Here is a 19421-nt window from a genome sequence, read left to right on the forward strand (position 1 = left end):
TGCCCAAAGATTAGGTTAGGTTAAGATTATGTTAAGATTTAAATTAGGTTAGACTTAAGATTATGTTAAATTACATTTCAGTTTAGGTTAGATTTAAGATTAGATTAGATTTAAGTTTATGTTGAGTTTAAGATTAGATTAGATTTAGATTTATGTAAGATTTAAGATTAGGACAAGATTTAAGATTAGCTATGTTACATTTAGATTTAGATTTAAGTTAGATTTTAGGGCATGTCAATGAAGGTGGAGTAACAGCTAAGCTCAAGGCTTTGCCCAAAGAGCAAACACTAGGTAGACAACGCAATGAGCTGTCCCATCAGAATCTGACACCTATTAACTCACCCACTAACCATGTTCAATTAGCTCAGAATCGCCATATGTTCAATTAGGTTAGATTTAAGATTAGATTTTGGATTCAGTTTTTATATTAAAGTCTACCTTTGGGATTACATATAAAAGTTGGAGTTAGGCCAACGATGATCCCTCTCTACGGATGCGACCTTAAGTTGGAAAGCTTTCAACGGTATGAAACTCAGATTGGAGGCCAACATTAATGTGCACAGTAATCCCTCGAATAAGGATCTGTTGTGAAGAGATGTTAAGTCGATGCTGTGAATTGCTACAGCTAAAGAAGAGGCAAAGGGCTCTTGTCCACTACATGCATTGCCATGTAGATGTGGGTGTGTAGATCTCTCGTACCCACAAATATAGGCATTGACAAATAAAGACGAGATTATAACCAGGTGGTTTTGATCTCCGTGCACCTCTAGGCCAAGGTGTGCGGGGATTGGACATGACTAGAGAATGTGAGGTGGTTTACAATGTGATCAAAGAGAGAGATAGAGAGAGAGAGATAAAAGATGGAGGATGCCAATAGAAGATTAAATTTATGTCCAAGTTATAAGGTCTTTAGATTCATTATGAGTAGTGATGACGATGTGGGGCCGTCCAACCGAAACACCTATCTCTCAACAAGGATCTTATGTCCTTGTAATCAATGCAAACATAATGTGCAACAGACAAGACGCGTTTCTTTGCAGCACATTCGCAAATTTGGCGAGTTTGATCCATCTATTATAGATCGAGTTTTTGCCAATTATAACTCGTCGGACTCTGACGTTGGCCAACAGGCAACAATCTTGCAACCCAATAGACATATTCGCATGCGCTTTGGTCAAGCATCATACATGAGGCCACAAGATGTAGCCTCTGAGGCTATGTTTGAGCCCAAGATCGATGAAATGATCTAGACAATCATGGATTCAGAAAGTCTTATCTATGATGATATGAATAGCGAAGCCGATACAACATAGCACGTGTGTCTAGATTGAAGGCGCTCCTGGTTCGTCTCAACATGCATGCAAAGTTTGGATGGAGTGACACTAGCATCACAGTGCTTTTCAGGTGATCTATTACAATGTGTTTACTTCAATAAAAAACACTAGATGCATAATGATCTGATAGATTACTTATACAAGTGTACTGCATTTTTTTTGTTGTGTAGATTGCTCAAAGAGCACATACTGCCAGCTGATAATGTAATGTCAGATTCTAGAGAGGAAGCAAGAAAGATCTTGCAAATCTTGGGGATCGATTACAATTCAATTCACGCTTGTCCTAACGACTGCATTCTTTTTGGAGGGGAATACATAGACATGGAGAAGTGTCAGAAATGTGATTCCGAGAGATATTGAGGAGATCTCCATGGACAAGAAATTCCACAGAAGGTTTTGCGACACTTTCTTCTGCTTCCTAGTTTTTTGTGACTGGCTAGGCAATCCAAAAAGATATGCTTCAAATCCTCTAGGGAACCACATCTATTGCATTTTTCCATGCCCAATTCTGGCTTGAAATGATTTCTGAGATGTGCACACTTCTTGATGAATGATAATCCAAGCCAAAAAACTATGCTTGACAGGGACTGAAAACCCCATATATACACATTTAAATCTGTAGATCCACTATGCACTCCATTTGAGCCCCACCTCTTGTTAAGATTTCTCTTAAGTTACTCATCAAACTATGGGATATTTGAGTATAGTTTGTAAGCCTTTTTTGTGATGTCTAGCAGGGAGGCAATTTTGCAATGACTCAATCTAGCTTGGCCTTTCCACTCCTTCAAATCATTTGACCTGCACATAATTTCATTAGTACGGGCAAAAGAGATGTTAAACTCATTAGAAATCTACTATGGGATGAGCCATGTGCCATTTCTTTGCATGTCTCCCCAAGATCTAGTTCTAGCTTTTAAGCTTTGTGTGTTTTGATGGATAGAGCCCTTCCAAACTTCTTGGCACACGTACCACCAAATAGAATCTTGGAGCAGGAAGGAGCATTCTAATATCACCTTATGAGGGAGATGCATGGCTTCTTTAATAGAGAACCAGAGAGTCCAAATTATGCTAGATATAGTGGGGCCCACTAGTTTGATTCTCCACTTGGAGGTAATCATGTCCCATAGTGATAGGTTGGTCAAAGCTTTGTATTCCTGTAGAGAGAAGTTAGAAATGTGCCTCCTTAGAAGACATTCCCAAAAATCCTCACTTTCTAAGGCTCTGACTACCCATTTTCCTGCCACTCTTCCATCTGCTCCAAGTTCAAAATATGAAGACCACCTCTTGTTCTATTCATACAACATGTTTTATAGGCAACCTTGGAGATTTTACCAGAATCAGTTGTCCCACCCCATAAAAATCATCTACCCATAGAAACGACCTGCATGAGTTGAGATTTGGAGGGTTTCCAACATGAAAGAAAGTAAATCAAGGTAGGCAATAGGTAATTATTCAAAACAAAAGTTCTAGAGGATAGGTTAGGCTTGTCAGAGTGACACATGAAAAAAAAATTCATGATTTTATCCATAGCTCAATCCCATTGGGATTCCCAACAACCTAAACATTTGTCCATCTGGAATCACCTCACAACCTGCAGCAGCAACAATAGTAGGAATAATTTCATTCGAAGATTTGACTCCAAATTTTTAATAATTTATTTTGGAAACACTAGCTAGACAAAACATGTTAAGGCATTCCATAAAGGCATTTGTTGATTCCTCATCTGCATTGAGAAGAGCATTTGTATCATCTGCAAACATTTGTAGGCACAAATCTTTTGGTGAACCAGTGACCTTGATACTTTTCAACGTGCATTCCCACATTTTTTTGTTGACCAACCACCCAAGAGTATTATAGGCTATAGCAAAGAGCAATATATGGGGCCAGAGGACAACCGTGTCTGATAGATCTCATTAAGGGATATTACATCAGCTAATTGTTCATTGATAGAGATTCTACCAAAGGCATTACCAAAAAGCACATGAATATACTTGATAAATATTGTGCCCAAACACATGTCATACATGTATTGCAAAATGAATTCCCACTCCATCCTATCATAGGCTTTGTCAAAATCTACTTTGAAGAAAAAAAAAATCATGACCATTTTTTACAGCAAGTTCCATGCCTTCCCACAAAGAAATGATTGCATCAAGAATAAATCTTCCTTTAATAAAACCTTTTTTCTCTTTAAGGATAAATTCAGATGTAAGAGAGCTAAGTGACAGGGCAAAAACTTTGTAGTTGGAAGTCAGACATGTAAGGGGTCTCCAATTATTGATATCCTCCCTGCTAGCTTTTGTGAATAATTTTTACTAGTACTTGGAGACTCGTGACCCAAGGAAATCCACAAGTTGTCAAGCTTGATGCATTATGCACATTGTTGTTTCAAGAGTCACTTTCCAAAAAAAACAAGACTAGACAGCATGCAGTTGAACATGCCTTTATTGTTGCTGAAAGAAAAGGTAGTAACAACAATGTAGCCACTTCTCATGGTTCTTCTGCAAGTGGTAAATCACCTATTCCTAATGCTTTTTTTGACAGTAGTTCATTATGTGATAAGAGCACAAAGAAGATGTGTTGCCATTATTGTAAAACTAATTATCACTTGATCAAGCAGTGTCCTAAGTTGAAGGCCAAAGAGACTAAGAAGAAAGAGGTTGGTTCCACTACAAATGTTGGTTCCACTAAGAATGTAGCTATTGTTGAGTCTTCTGTGAAAGGAGACTATGATGTTCATGTTGATGCAGAATGGGATTTTAGTACAGAGTGCACTTATGATCCTATTGTCCATGATGCATCTTTGTCAGTTGCTACCAAATGATCATGTGTGGTACTTTGACAGTGGTGCTACATATCACATTACCTCTTATCGTTACTTATTTATTGTCCCTCATAAGAATGCAACCGCTTGTGCCAACAATGCCTCTTATCCGGTCAATGGAGTTGGAAAGATTGTGCGCTTACTGCTGAAAATGGTAGTTATTTCATACTTGCTGATGCATTTTATGTACCTCCGATCAAGAAGTTTGTATGCGCACTTTCTAGACTTGGTCTTGTAGTCAAACTTGTAGATGAGGGCACAAAGAAGGTGTGTTTCCATTATTGTAAAGCTAATTATCACTTGATCAAGCAGTGTCCTAAGTTTAAGGCCAAAGAGACTAAGAAGAAAGAGGTTGGTTCCACTACAAATGTTGGTTCCACTAAAAATGTAGCTATTGTTGGGTCTTCTCTGAAAGGAGACTATGATATTCATGTTAATGCAAGATGGGCTTTTAGTGCAGAGTGCACTTATGATCATATTTTCCATGATGCATGTTTGTCAGTTGTTGGAAAATGATCATGTGTGGTACTTTGACAGTGGTGCTACAAAGCACATTACCTCTCATCGTTAATTTTTACTGTTCCTCATAAGAATACAGCAGCTTGTGCCAACAATGCCTCTTATCCGGTCAATAGAGTTGGAAAGATTGTGCACTTACTGCTGAAAATGGCAGTTCTTTCATACTTGATGCATTTTATGTAACTTGGATCAAGAAGATTGTATTTGCACTTTCTAGACGTTGTCTTGTAGTCAAATTTGTGGATGAGGGATCAAAGAAGACGTGTTTCCATTATTGTAAATCTAATTATCACTTGACCAAGCAGTGTCCTAAGTTGAAGGCCAAAGAGACTAAGAAGAAAGAGGTTGGTTCCACTAAAAATGTTGGTTTCACTAAAAATGTAGCTATTTTTGAGTCTTCTGTGAAAGGAGACTGTGATGTTCATGTTAATGTAGAATGGGCTTTTAGTGCAGAGTGCACTTATGATCCTATTGTCCATGATGCATGTTTGTCAGTTGTAGGCAAATGCTCATGTGTGGTACTTTGACAGTGGTGCTACAAAGCACATTACCTCTCATCATTACTTATTTATTGTCCCTCATAAGAATGCATCCGCTTGTGCCAACAATGTCTCTTATCCGGTCAATGGAGTTGGAAAGATTGTGCGCTTACTGCCAAAAATGGAAGTTCTTTCATACTTGTTGATGCATTGTATGTACCTCGGATCAAGAAGTTTGTATCTGCACTTTCTAGACATGGTCTTGTAGTCAAATTTGTGGATGATAGATGTACAATACATGATCTCAGTTTCGATGATGAAATTGTTGCATCTAGTACTTTATGTTGTGGGCTCTATAAGCTCACTTTGTATGATAAGTGTGGGCAGAATTTTACAGATGTAGTTGTGGATTCTAAGGTTATTTAATATGAAAAACTTTGGCATGCATGTTTTGGACATTTGAATTTTACCAGTTTGCTACTTTTGCAGAAATATGATATTTTTGCTACTTTGCCACCTCTTGAAGTACCTATCAAACATGTTTGTGAAGTCTGTGTTTTGGATAAGATGCAGCGTTCAAAGTTTCCAAAGGATGGTTCATTTCAAGCTACATACAGGCGTGCATAGTGATGTTTGTGGGTCCATACAAACTCCATCCTTGGGCAATTACCTTTACTTCGTGACTTTTATTGATGATTACTGCAGACATGCATGGGTATATCCACTTAAAGCAAAGTACAAAGTATTTATTTGCTTCAAACCATTTATGGCTATGGCTGAAAATATCTCGAAATGTACTATGAACACCCTCCGTTCAAATCCAGGGGTGGAGTGAAGGAGTACGAGCAGAAGTGCAACGCGAGACAGAGAGAGAGCGAGAAGAAGAGCACGACGATATGGTGAACTCGCTCTGTTGTAATGTGTAGAGCATAGTGAGTTCTTATTAGGTTTTTACAAAAGAATATGTGTACATACTTGGCAGCCCACCCACTTACCTGCGTGACCATATTGGGCTTTATACCCCAACAACCTCCCACTTAAAGTCCAATGTGGTACTTTAAGTGTGAGAGAAGCTACTATACAAGCTAATATACAAGAGATGTAGAGAAGTGATGTACTACCCTACACCTAACTGCTTGCAAAAATGCGCAAAGCTCTCTGAGGGAAGTTCTTTTGTAAGTAGATCAGCAGAATTTTCTATGGTGTGAACTTTGACAAGCTGAATTTGCTTATCCTCGAGCATTTCTCTGATAAAATGATACTTCACGTCCACATGATTTGTCTTTGAGTGATAAGCGGGATTGCGAGCCAATTGTATAGCACTCTGACTATCACAATATAACACAGGCATCTCTTCTTTGACTCCCAAATCTGTTACTAGTCGATTAAGCCAAATTGATTCTTTGCATGCCTCTGATGCTGCAACATATTCAGCCTCTGTAGTAGACTGAGTAACACAATCTTGTAATCTAGAACGCCATGGTACTGCTCCACCAGTCAATGTAAAGACATACCCTCACGTAGACCTTCGGTTGTCTAAGTCACCTGCATAATCTGAGTCTGTAAAACCCTTTACACTTAGCTCCTGACTCCCATAGCATATATACATACTCTTTGTAGATTTCAGGTATCTCAATATTCCTTTCACTGCCTCCCAATGTTTCTTACCTGGGTTTGACATGTATCGACTTACTACTCCCACTGCAAATGCAATGTCTGGGCGAGTAGCAATCATTGCATACATCAAACTACCCACTACAGACGCATATGGAATCTTATCCATTTCAGCCTATTCTTCCTCAGACAGAGGACAATCTTGTTTGCTAAATTTCACATATGGTGGCAATGGAACACTCAATGCCTTTACCTTCTCCATATTGAAACGTTGCAAAACCTTGTCAATATACTCTGTTTGAGATAACCAAATCAACTTCTTTGATCTGTCTCTCTCAATGCGCATACCAAGTATATGACTTGCCTCACCCATGTCTTTCATGTCAAATGATTTTTCCATCTTTGACTTTAAAGCTGAAATTTCTTCCAAGTGCTTGCCAACAATCAACATGTCATCCACATATAAAATAAGGATCAGCCAACTGCCATCCTTAGCCTTCTTTGTATATAGACAGTGATCGAACTCACTATGTTTGTAGCCTTGAGAAAGCATAAACTTGTGGAACTTGTGGTACCATGCCCTCGGTGATTGTTTTAAGCCATAAAGACTCTTTAACAACTGGCATACCAAATCTTCCTTGCCTTTCTCAACAAACCCTTCTGGATGTTGCATGTAAATTTCCACATCTAAATTACCATGCAAGAATGCTGTCTTGACATCCATTTGGTGCAACACCAAATCTAATATGGCAACCAATGCAAGAAAGCATCTCAATGTAGTCATCTTGACCACCAGAGAGAAGACTTCATCAAAGTCAATGCCTTGTTCTTGCTTAAAGCCCTTGGCAACAAGCCTTGCTTTGTACTTTGGATGACTATCATGAGCGGTGATCTTATACCTGTAAACCCATTTACAAGGTAGATCCTTTTTGCCCTGTGGTAATTTAAGTAGCTTCCATGTCTGGTTTTTATGCAGAGCTGTCATCTTTGACTGCATGGCCAATTGCCAATTCCCGAAGTCCTTCATTTTCACTGCTTCCTTGTAACATGAAGGCTCATTGAAATCAGTCAACATGACATAGTTCATAGATGGAACAAACCTATCAAGAGGTCGCGTGACACGTCCAGATCTATGCACAATAGGTGGATCAGGCTCAGCCACAACCTGTGGTTCCAATCTATCATGTCCTTGCTCCTCTTGAGCCCTGACATTTTGTCTTTCACGTGCAGGTCCATCTTCTTGGAAGACAACTCTTCTAATCTCCTCAACCCTCTCTGGTTAGAATGATATTTGGATTCATTAAAGTGAACATCATTGCTGCGGACAACCTTTCTGGATTCGGGATCCCAAAGTCTGTACCCCATCTCACCAGAATTACCATAGCCTAGAAAGATGTACTTTCTACTCTTTGTCTCAAGTTTGTTCCTAAATTCCTTTGGAACATGAGTATATACCTCACAGCCAAAGACTCTGAGATGCTTGTATGAGGGCATTTTGCCTAACCATACCATCTCTAGCATTGAATCCTTCTGCAAAACCTTGCTAGGAGATCTATTTACAAGATGAACAGCTGTTGATACAGCTTCATCCCAAAACCCATTTGGCAGCTGTGCATTAGACAACATACTTCTGACCTTCTCTTGTATGGTCTTATTCATCCTCTCAGCAACACCATTTTGAGGAGGATTGTAAGGAGCAGAAAGTTCACGTTTTATACCTTTTGACTCACAAAAGTCCAGAAAGGGCTTTGAAACATACTCTCCACCATTGTCAGTGCGTAAGCATTTAAGCTTCTTGCCACTCTGATTCTCCACAAGTGTCACAAACATTTTGAAAACACTAAACGCTTCATCCTTGTGCTTGAGAAAGTAAACCCATACTTTCCTCGAGTAATCATCTATAAATTTCATAAAGTAAGAAGCTCCCCCTAGAGATAGGTTAGGCATAGGTCCACACAAATCACTATGAACAAGTGCCAACTATGTATCTCTTCTACTACTTCTATGCTTATGTGGCTGTTGTCTTTGCTTACCATACAAACAATGTTCACATAATTCAAAAGCATTAAATGAAAAGCCAGCAAATAACCAGAACGAGACAAGATTTCCATTCCCTTCTTGGACATATGTCCTAACCGGATATGCCACAAAGAAACATTTGACTGCTCGGTTACATTGATTACATTTTTAGAGACATTTGATACATAAATCATGTAAAGTCCTCCAGACTTTACTCCATGTGCTACTGTCATAGAACCCTTGGATATCTTCCACATGTTCTGTCCAAAAGTGGTGACATAGCCAGCATCATTAAGTAAACCTGTGTTGATCAAGCTCTTTGAACATGTCTCACATTCTTCAGCGTGAAAGAAGAGCCATTTTGAAACTTCAATTGAACATCTCCAACACCTAAGATCTCACATGTCTGCCCATTGCCTAGCCGAGCATGATCTTTAGTGGCCACATAAGTGATAAACCACTCCTTGTTTGGAGACACATGAAGTGATGCCCCTGAGTCTATAATCCAGCCACTCAGTGCATGTCCATCAGATTCTGTAAGAAGAGCTGAGTCCATTGTATTCTTCAAGAAGTAGATGTCTCTTGACAGTAGACTGTCATCCTCTGCAACAGTGTTTGTCACATTTATTTCTTGAATCTTCACTGAGGACTTGTTCTTCTCACCATGGTCTTCAGCTTTCTCTTTGCCTTTTTCTGCTTTCCATTCTCTGTAGTCTCTTTTCATGTGACCCTTCTTGCCACAATGGTAGCATTCTATGTCACCCTTGCCTTTAGCACTGCGGGACTTGCTACGAGACCGATTCCTCTTTCCACCTTTGTACTTTTCTTTGATCCTTCCCCTGACAACTAAGGTTGTTCCTTTGCCTTTATCCATTGTCTTTCTGTTGGTTTCTTCAGTAAGCAGACTGCCTTCTACACCTGCTATGGTCAAACCATCTGGAGGTGCAGAATTACTCAAAGTTGTGCAAAAAGTGTCCCAACTTTCCGGCAATGTGATCAACAGGAACATAGCTCTAACAGGTTCATCAAAATTGACACCTTGAGCTGACAACTGACTGTAGATGGTGTTGAATTCATTCAGATGATTGGACATAGGTGTCCCTTCTTTCATCTTCAAGTCAACAAGCTTCTTAAGCCAGTATACCTCTGAAGCTGCACTCTGCTTCTCATAAAGATCACTCAGCTTTGTCCATGCTTCATAATCCGACATCTCATCTGGTACATTGAAGTAAACGCTTTCTGCCAAAGTCAGCATAATGGTAGAAAGTGCCAATTCATCCATTTCTCTCCATTCATCTTCGTCCATATCTTCTGGTTTTATCCCCTTGAGCTTTATAGGTTTTATCTGCTTCTTTTGTACCAACACGTGCCAAATCTGCTTCTTCCACAATGGGAAATTTGTTCCATCCAACTTCTTGATATTGTAAAGATCAGTGTCCTGTGATCCAGCCATAGCTAAGCTTCACAGTAGTTTACTTTCTTGGGAAAAATTAGGTAGAGTTTTCCCTGTAAACTAACCTCTGAACCAATATCAACCTGTCAAATGAACCAAGAAAGCTTCAGATTCTGCAGAAATTTTGGCAAAGTCTCCTTTGTAAAATGGCTCTGGTGTACTCAAAACAGACCGAAAAACAGCTCAAAAAACTACCGTCTCTCTAACACTGTAAGCTGTGGGTAAACCTGTCATGCACCTGTACTATCTCTCACTGTCCTATCACTGTCCTGTAAGCATAGACTGCAACAATGCCTCAACGGCAGTAAAGCAAAGATGCAATCCCAACTGTCTAACTCACAGTCAATACATCCTAGCTGCCTATCTAAGGGTGCTCGAGGGATCGCTCCAAGACTTGTATCACCGAAAGGATCTCAACATTCGAGAATCCCTCAGCTCAATAAAACCTTACTCGACCTTCAGCAAATGCTATAGTAAATCTGACAATACATAGACTTCCCACAAAGTCATACATCCACAAATTTCTCACTGTATGTTGTAACCGCTACGGTGGTTGTTTGTTGCGTGACTCACAGCCCGTAAACCCTCAACAAACATACATCATCTCTGACAATACATCCCATGTGGAAGTACCTACATTGTCAGGATGAAATCTGGAATATGAAGCAGCAAACACAAGCTACCTGATGAACTAGTGGATGTCGCCTACAGTCTGTGTAGATACGCCCGTGTTGTATGTGACACGCTGTGAAGGATTGGGGGGTGGCCTCTATAACACCTCCATACTCACAAGATATATGAGGAAAAGTAAAGTATCTCTCACAAGAGGATAGGATCCAATCTCCACTCACAAACACACTCACCCTTGCATGCACAAAACCCCGCCTACACTCGACTAGCTTCCCTCTATACTGTCATAGCCCTAGCTATGATCAATTGTAGTCAAGGAAGCAAAAAAGGCACTAAATTTTGGGAAAACAAACCAATGAAAACAAAGAAAAATCTCTAAACTTTTGTTCATAAACACCATACCCTCACACCATCTCAGTAAACCTTGCATACGCAAGAAGGGGCTCCATAGTCGCTCCCAACCATGTACACAAACCCATCAAAAACCATGTCAATCATGAGTTATAAAAAAACTCATGATACTCAGCCAAAAAACTCAGAAAAAACCATGGAAAACATGGGGAAACAACCTCCCATTAACAACAATAACAAGGGGCTTTCACTGCCAAACCTGAGTAGCACGCACACACGTACAAGAGAGCTCCACTTCACGGGGCTTCCATCACCAAAAGGAGAGAAGAGGGGTGAAAGTTCAGAGGTCACCACCCATGTTCATGGCCTTGTTTATGAGAGACACACTCTCAAATCAAGGCTCCACGCCCTCGCACACACACACGGACACCTCCACTACACAATCCCCACGCACCACCGCAGACTACAGCAAGAGAGGCTTTCTTCTTCACAGCTGAAAACTCCCACTCACTCACGACCCCAAGTTGATAAAAACTCAGTTTTTCTTCATCTTTTTAAATCACTAACTTCTATGTACAAAAACAGCAAAACTATGTACCCCGCACAACTGGCCCACATGCGTAGAGACAGCTGGCACACACCGCCTTTGTACACTTTGTACAAGCATTCTTTATTTACATATAAGGCCCCCAAAAGCATTAAAAACATATCTCAAATACTTTGGGGTGGTCCGCACCATTTCGCCAAAACACGTCACATATTGCCCCCTCAACAAGCATGGAACACTTTCAAGTGTTTCATGTGCATACTTTCACATCATTGTAAACATTCTCCTATTTTTCATGCCATAAAAGACCCATAATATAATATGAGAGCTAAAAATAACATAAATTCTCTTACCATCCACCTCCATGTTGCATCCAATAAACATATGCATAACATAGTAGGAGCTTCTTCCACCGAAGCAAAATCCCATATGCTATTGACATGAGACATTTGTCTTTTCCCTCTATCATACACATAATTTTGCATTGAATCCAAGCCAAAAATTTCATGCTTCAACTCATACAAATCACTGATTTCAAATATATCAATCAAAGCATCTACATTCTGAAGCATAATTTGTCTAGTCAAGACATTCAAAGTGTCCTTGCATGCCAAACCACAAAAGAGCACTTTCTCTTGCCTATCACAATTAAGACCATAAGGCATGCCATCATCCAGCTTGGCAAGCATATCAAAGGCACTAGCACAAAGCATATGACCATCCATATCATCAATATTTTCAAAGCAAAGAACCTTTCATTAGCCTCAAAACTTCCTCTAATATTCTCTCATGGTTGATATTAGAGCTTCCAACAACAAGTAGCTCACCAAGCAAGCCACTAACAGATATGCCATCATCAAGGACCACATCATCATGCAAAAATTTAGGCTGAAAATCAACAATCAAATCATCCAAGTCATTACGTTTAAGCTCAACATGGGACTCCATAGAACCTTGTGCAACACAACCGTTCACATGATCGGCAACCATATGCATATCATCAAACATGCCACAAGTGGAAACAAACACTACAAGAGGTTGTGTGCTCTTGTGATGCTGTTAGCGATGGAAATACACTGGGTTTTTATAACCCCCGGCGTCGCTAAAATCGTCGCTACAAGCGTCGCTATAACCGTCGCTATGACCATCGCTATATAGCGACGCTTATAGCGACGTATTTAGCGACGGTCATAGCGACGGTTATAGCGACGTTTACACAGAAGACTATAGCAACGCTCATAGCGACGCTACAGAGCCATAAATAGCGACGGTTATAGCGACGCCCGAGAGAATTTTTTTTTTGGTGACAGGGCATTGAATGCCGTGCCACCCATCAACCATATTGTACTTGATTCACTTTTTAAAAAAAGTGCAAGGGTAGATAATAGACCCAAAATAGTCACCCAAAAGACGCATTGTTTGCAAAATTGACAAGCGTAAAATTGACAATTGTACACATCATAGGCAAAATGAATTGATTGGCAAATGTAATAATGACAATTGTACAACATCATAGGCATAAAGAATTGATTGGCAAAAGGAACTGCGGTGACAAATGTGATAATATACATGGTTCAAAAAGACGTATAAAATCCGTCTCATGATACATAAGCTATGAGAAACCCTAAACTAATGCTATCTAGCTACGGCTAAACTGACGTCGTCTAGTCAGACGTCTCATCGCGTCCAAGCGACGTATCTGTCGGATTCTGCAAAAAAAGACAATAAGACAGCTTTCAGTAAGTATAAACATATAACGACATTTATAAAACAATACAAAAAATAGAAAAGAGTAAACCCTAATACTAACCATGCCGCCGCGAGAACTGAGAATGTCCATCAGGGCGTTTAAGCTCTTCCTGCCTGCGTACTCGCGCTCGTACGGTGTGGGATCATGTCCTGTCATCGACCACTGTCAAAACATACAAAGATTTCATTATGTTAGAATTAAAAAACTCATAAACCCTAAACTATCGAACATAAAGAGCAATGCGAAAACACTTACAAAATCGGCCTCAAATGATGCCCATCCACCGCTCCCCAAGTGGTGCGAGCTCCCTGCCTCTACTCGCGCTCTGGCTGCATCCTTTTGTTGCTTCCACTTGTCGGGATTCTCGCGCGCTGCTTTCTTCGCATTCTTCCAATCTTCTTTGGCCAGCCAATGTGGCCTGTTCCACCCATTCTTGATTGCTTTTTGCACTTCGGAACGCTTGTGTTTGCAGTATTCGCGCATTCGAATCTTCATCAGGTCTTCATTGAAGCGCTGATCCCGTGTTGGAACGGGAAACTCATCATGAAGTATGCTGATGACTCTGTTTTTTAAATCACTTGGTACTTCACTCCATTTGTTTAGTATGTAGTGTCTAAACAGCTGAGAGCAAAGACCACGCATGCGCGAGATCACCTTCTTGCCGTCATCATCCATGATGATGCCGCCGCTGAAGTCGACGGAGTAAGGCAAGCCCTCTGGCCGGTGACGCGTGAACCTGGGTGTCCCGGCAGGGGTCTCTAGCGGCGTGTCGATGGGGGTACGGACGTCATGTGTCTCCATCAGCGTCTGGGCCCCGAAGAGAGGAGTGTCCAGTGGGGTGGCTCCTGGCGGAGTAGGTAGAGGTGTGTAGCTGCTAGGAACAGTCAGCCGCGCAAAACCTGGCGTAGATGGCGATGATGTCGCTGGTGTGGGGGCGGGCAAAGAAGGGGAGGGTAAAGAGCCTCGTCGAACACGAGGCGGTGTGGAGGCATCGGCGGCGGAATCCCCACAACAACCGCCACCGCCACCACTAGAGCGCCGGTGTCTAGACGAGTGTGAAGATCGTCTCGTCGACGCCGAAGCTTCGGAGTGCGCCGAATGCTCCGAAAGAGAGGGAGATTCAGATGGAGTAGGAACGCGCGATGATGCGCCACAGCGATGATGCTCCACGTACCACTGTCTCTGCTGCGGTGACAAAGAAGAAAGAAACTCCTCATCATCCATACCTGCATTAAACACACGAATATTTAAACTTAATATTGAATGAATAGAGTAGACAATGACGCAAAGACCATTAAATACAATGACGTAATGACGCATATAAATACAATGACGCAATGAATTGAGTGATAGAAGAGGCAATTCGAAAACTTAGAATTTTCAATCAAAAGATGTGAGCGCGAGTAGAAAAGAGCGTTATACACCATGGAAGGTACTTAGAGAGCTAGAGCTTTTACAACACGGAGCAAAATTGTTCAAATACAATATTTGTGGCTTTAAGAGATCTCTCTCTCATCCTCGCATAACTCAGCATAACTTCCTATATCTATTTAGAGCTCTCCGTTTAAACACATATCCTCTGTTTCATTTTGTAGCTCCTCTGCATGCACCCCATATAGAGTAGTAACATCTTGATGCTCGTCTGGCACCACCGCAGCGGCTTCTGATTGAGCATCTTCTCTGATCTCCTCCATTGATGCCGTTGTGATTGGCACATGGTAGCCTTCATACGTCGTTGCACTACGAGGGGCTACCTCTATGACGTACCACCAGTTTGATGTAGACTTTGTAGGATGAAATATTACCTGCCAGAGCCACATAACTTACATGAGAGCTTTCAAGCACATAACTTGTAAAAGGGGGATGTTAACTATTTACATACTTACTTGTTCACAATGCTCTGGTAGAACGAAAGTGTCTCTTAGGTCAGTCCATTTCTTAGTAGAATCCACCTCAAGAAAACCAGACTCTCCTCTACGCACAGTAGCGTTGCGACCCTCCATGATTATCTTGAACCATTGCACGTCGAACAAGTCGACAAAAAATCCTCTGTAATCGATCCTCAAAATCTCTTGCAGCGTGCCGAAGTAAGTGAGTTCCGCCACCACAGGATCTGCATCAGAGGAACGTCGTCGGCTGGACTGTTCAAATTTTGCCATGATTCCACAATCTTGAGTAAAACGCTTTTTGTCGATCCGTTCCACCCTAAAATGTCGACCTTTACACCATGATGTTGTGTATGACTTATACTACAACGAACAAAGATTATGAGTGGTCGTTCAAACGTTTAGAAATAAAGTCACTAGCATGTCGTACATTGCAAACTTACCTTGGTCGCGCAACCCCGAGAGTACTCCCACTCTTCCTCAGTCACTTCGTCACCGCATTGTTGTGCGCTTTTCAATTGGTTGTGCAACCATCTTAAGCTCATGAAGGTTGGTAGGCTCTCCAGACCCGTCGGATAGTGCATCGGTGGTCGTCTTCCCCGTCTCCACTCGATTCGTGCCCTTTGTCGCTCTTGCTTTGCATCCTCATATTGTGAAATCCACTTTTGCATCACTGGATTGTGAAGCATGCAAAATCGGTTGATTTTAGCCTCTAGATCTTCCGTCATCTTCTTCTCAACACCGAGATTACACATGACAATCCCAGATATGCGCTCATCATCTATGGTTCGCCATAGCGTGTCCCGGGCTTTATCAAATCCATCTAGCCACTCTCCAATGTACACTAGGGACTCTGATACCAACCAACCTTCTGCCATGCTACCCTCCGGACGTGCCTTTTGACGCACATATCCCTTAAGCGTTTTCATGAAACGTTCTAAGAAGAACATCCATCTGGAATGAACTATGCCAGCTATTTCCACCTCATCAACTATGTGAACAAGAAGATGCACCTGAATGGTTAGCATGGTAGTAGGAAAATGTTTCTCAAACATGCACACAAGCTCCGCAGCATTTAGTTTGGCAAATGGTATGGAGTCTACGTTGATCTCCTTTTGTGAGATCCATTGCACCAGCTTTGCAAGTTTGTAGATTGTGTTACGGATGTCGAGAGACAAACATCCCTCAATGGAAACCGGTAAAATAAACTGTAAAGTATGTGCAGCAATGATATTAAAGTACACATTTTATGCAATGATATTAAAGTCCACTATGAACGTACCTGACACATTTTATGCCAATCGTGTGACTTCAAACCGGTAAGCTTTCCGTCTTTAGTAAAACACGTTCGGAGCGAGTGCATTACGCCAGTGAGGGTCCGCAAAGATCGAATGGTCTCTTTTACTTTGTGTTCTTGGGCTCCTGTGAAAATCCATGGTGCTTTAGGGAGTTTTATCGATCCATCAGACGCTGTTTGCGGCCAATATTGCTCCATACGATCCACATTTCTAAGGTCAACTCTGGCTCCCAAAGTATCTTTCTTGCCGGTCAGATGGTCCCATAGTAGATTACCCACATTCTTGAATATGTGCATTGGATCGAGCAAGTGATTGATCATGAGTCGGGGCCAGTATGGTAACTCGTACCATAGAGATAGTCTCTTCATCCCTGGAGGCAATCCGTCATCGCACATCTCCTTCTGCTCTAACCATGCTTGTGCAGACATCCTTGGTGGCTCTCTTTCCAAATTAAAAATCCGTCGCGTAACACATGATTCTCTAGAAGATACGCTTGATGACCTTCATAGATTTTCTTCTTCAGTGAGGGCGCCCTACGTGCATTCAGTCTGGGTCCACATGTGACACATGCTCTGTATCCGCTTGTTTGAAGCCCTGCATGTATACACATGATAATAGATCAACTATGGGAAAAAACAAGATTTACAGTGTCTGAGTGAGGAGTGTCAATAGATCACCTGAGCATTTTGTTAGCCCGGGATAGTCATGCATGGTCCACATTAGAATGCCTCTGATCAAAGCATTCCGTCGTCCTGTGTGTCGGCTCATATCCACCACCTCTATGCCAATCCACAATTGTTGTAGCTCTTCCAATAGTGGACGAAGATACACATCCATATTCTCCACTTTATATCGCCCTGGCACAATCAAGCTTAGCCATAGGTGCCCCTTCTTCGTAGTCAACCACGGGGGAATGTTGTAGTTGACGATGACAACGGGCCATACACTGTAAGATGTTGATCTTTGACCAAATGGATTTACGCCATCCATAGCCAGGCCTAAGCGCAAATTTCGAGCTTCCCTGGCAAAATCCGACCATCTTCCATATATATGGTTCCAGGCTGCGCAATTTGCAGGAATTCGTAGCACACCATCCGAAGATTTATTCTCCTCATGCCATGATGCTAGGGCGGCCATGGACTTACATTCGAAGAAATGCTTGATGCGAGGAAGCAGAGGAAAATGGCACAAAACCTTTTGTGGAATTTTTGTCCCGTGGAGATCTACTCGATATCTTTCGGAATCACATTTCGGACACTTCTCCATGTCTATGTATTCCCCTCTGAAAAGAATGCAGTCATTAGGAGAAGCGTGGATAGAATTGTAATCCATCCCCAAGTTTCACAAAATCTTTCTTGCTTCATCTCGGGAATCTGGCATCACATTGTCAGCTGGTAGTATGTGCTCTTTAAGAAATCTACACAACATAAAAATACGATACAGTCGTGTAAAAATCTATCAGATCATTATACATTTAGAGTTTTATTAAAGTAAACTAATTGTAATAGATCACCTGAAAAGCGTTGTGACGCTAGTGTCACTCCATCCAAACTTTGCCTGCATGTTGAGAAGAACCAAGAGTGCTTTCAATCTAGACATACGTGCTCCATTATACAATGGCGTATCGGCTTCACTTTTCATATCATCATAGATAAGCCTTTCTGAATCCATGATCGTCTCGATCATTTCATCAATCTCGGGCTCAAACATTGCCTCGTTGGGAATGTGCTCTGCATGATCATCCCCCGAGCTGTCAGAGGCTACATCTTGTGGCCTCACATATGCTGCTTGACCAAAGCGCCTGCGAACACGTCTATTGGGTTGCAAGATTGCTGCTTGTTGGCCAGCGTCAGAGTCCGACGAGTTATAATTGGCAACAACTCGATCTATAATAGATGGATCGAACTCGCCAAATTCGCGAACGTGCTGCAAAGAAACACGTCTTGTCCATCGCACAGCATTCTTGCATTGATTACAAGGACATAAGACCCTCGTTGAGAGATAGGTGTTTCGGTTGGACGGTCCCACATCCTCGTCACTACTCATAATGAGGATAAAAATCTTATAACCTGGACAACAAATTTAATATTCTATTGGCATTCTTCGTCTTATCTCTCTCTCTCTCTCTCTCTCTCTCTCTCTCTCTCTCTCTCTCTCTCTCTCTCTCTCTCTCTCTCTCTCTCTCTACCTCACATTCTCTAGTCATGTCCAATCCCCGCACACCTCGGTCTAGAGGTGCACGGAGATCAGAACCACCGGGTTATAATCTCGTCTTTATTGGTCAATACCTATATTTGTGGGTACAAGAAATCTACAGACCCACGTCTACATGATACTGCATGTAGTGGACAAAACCCCCTTGCCTCTTCTCTAGCTGTAGCACTTCACAGCATCTTAACATCTTTTCACAGTAGATCTTTTCACTGTTCGTCTAACTCTAAACCCTAAACCGTAAGTAATTCTTGCGTGGACTCGATCTAACGTAAATAAGCGTAAATCTAACTAAAAATAAACCTAAATCTAATTTAACGTAAGTCTACATCTAACCTAATCTTTAACGTCTTTTGGGATAGTTTCCTACGACGTTAAAACTCTCTTCTTCTTGTGTGTGTGTGTGTGTGTGGGTAAACCTAAATAAACCTAAGTCTAATCTAATATAACATAAATCTAAATCTAACGTAAATTATGTTATTTAAAAAACAAAGAACCAAACTAAC

The sequence above is a fragment of the Adiantum capillus-veneris genome, chromosome 23 (assembly GCF_014529385.1).
Source record: "Adiantum capillus-veneris isolate H3 chromosome 23, ASM1452938v2, whole genome shotgun sequence".
Lineage (NCBI taxonomy): Eukaryota > Viridiplantae > Streptophyta > Polypodiopsida > Polypodiales > Pteridaceae > Adiantum > Adiantum capillus-veneris.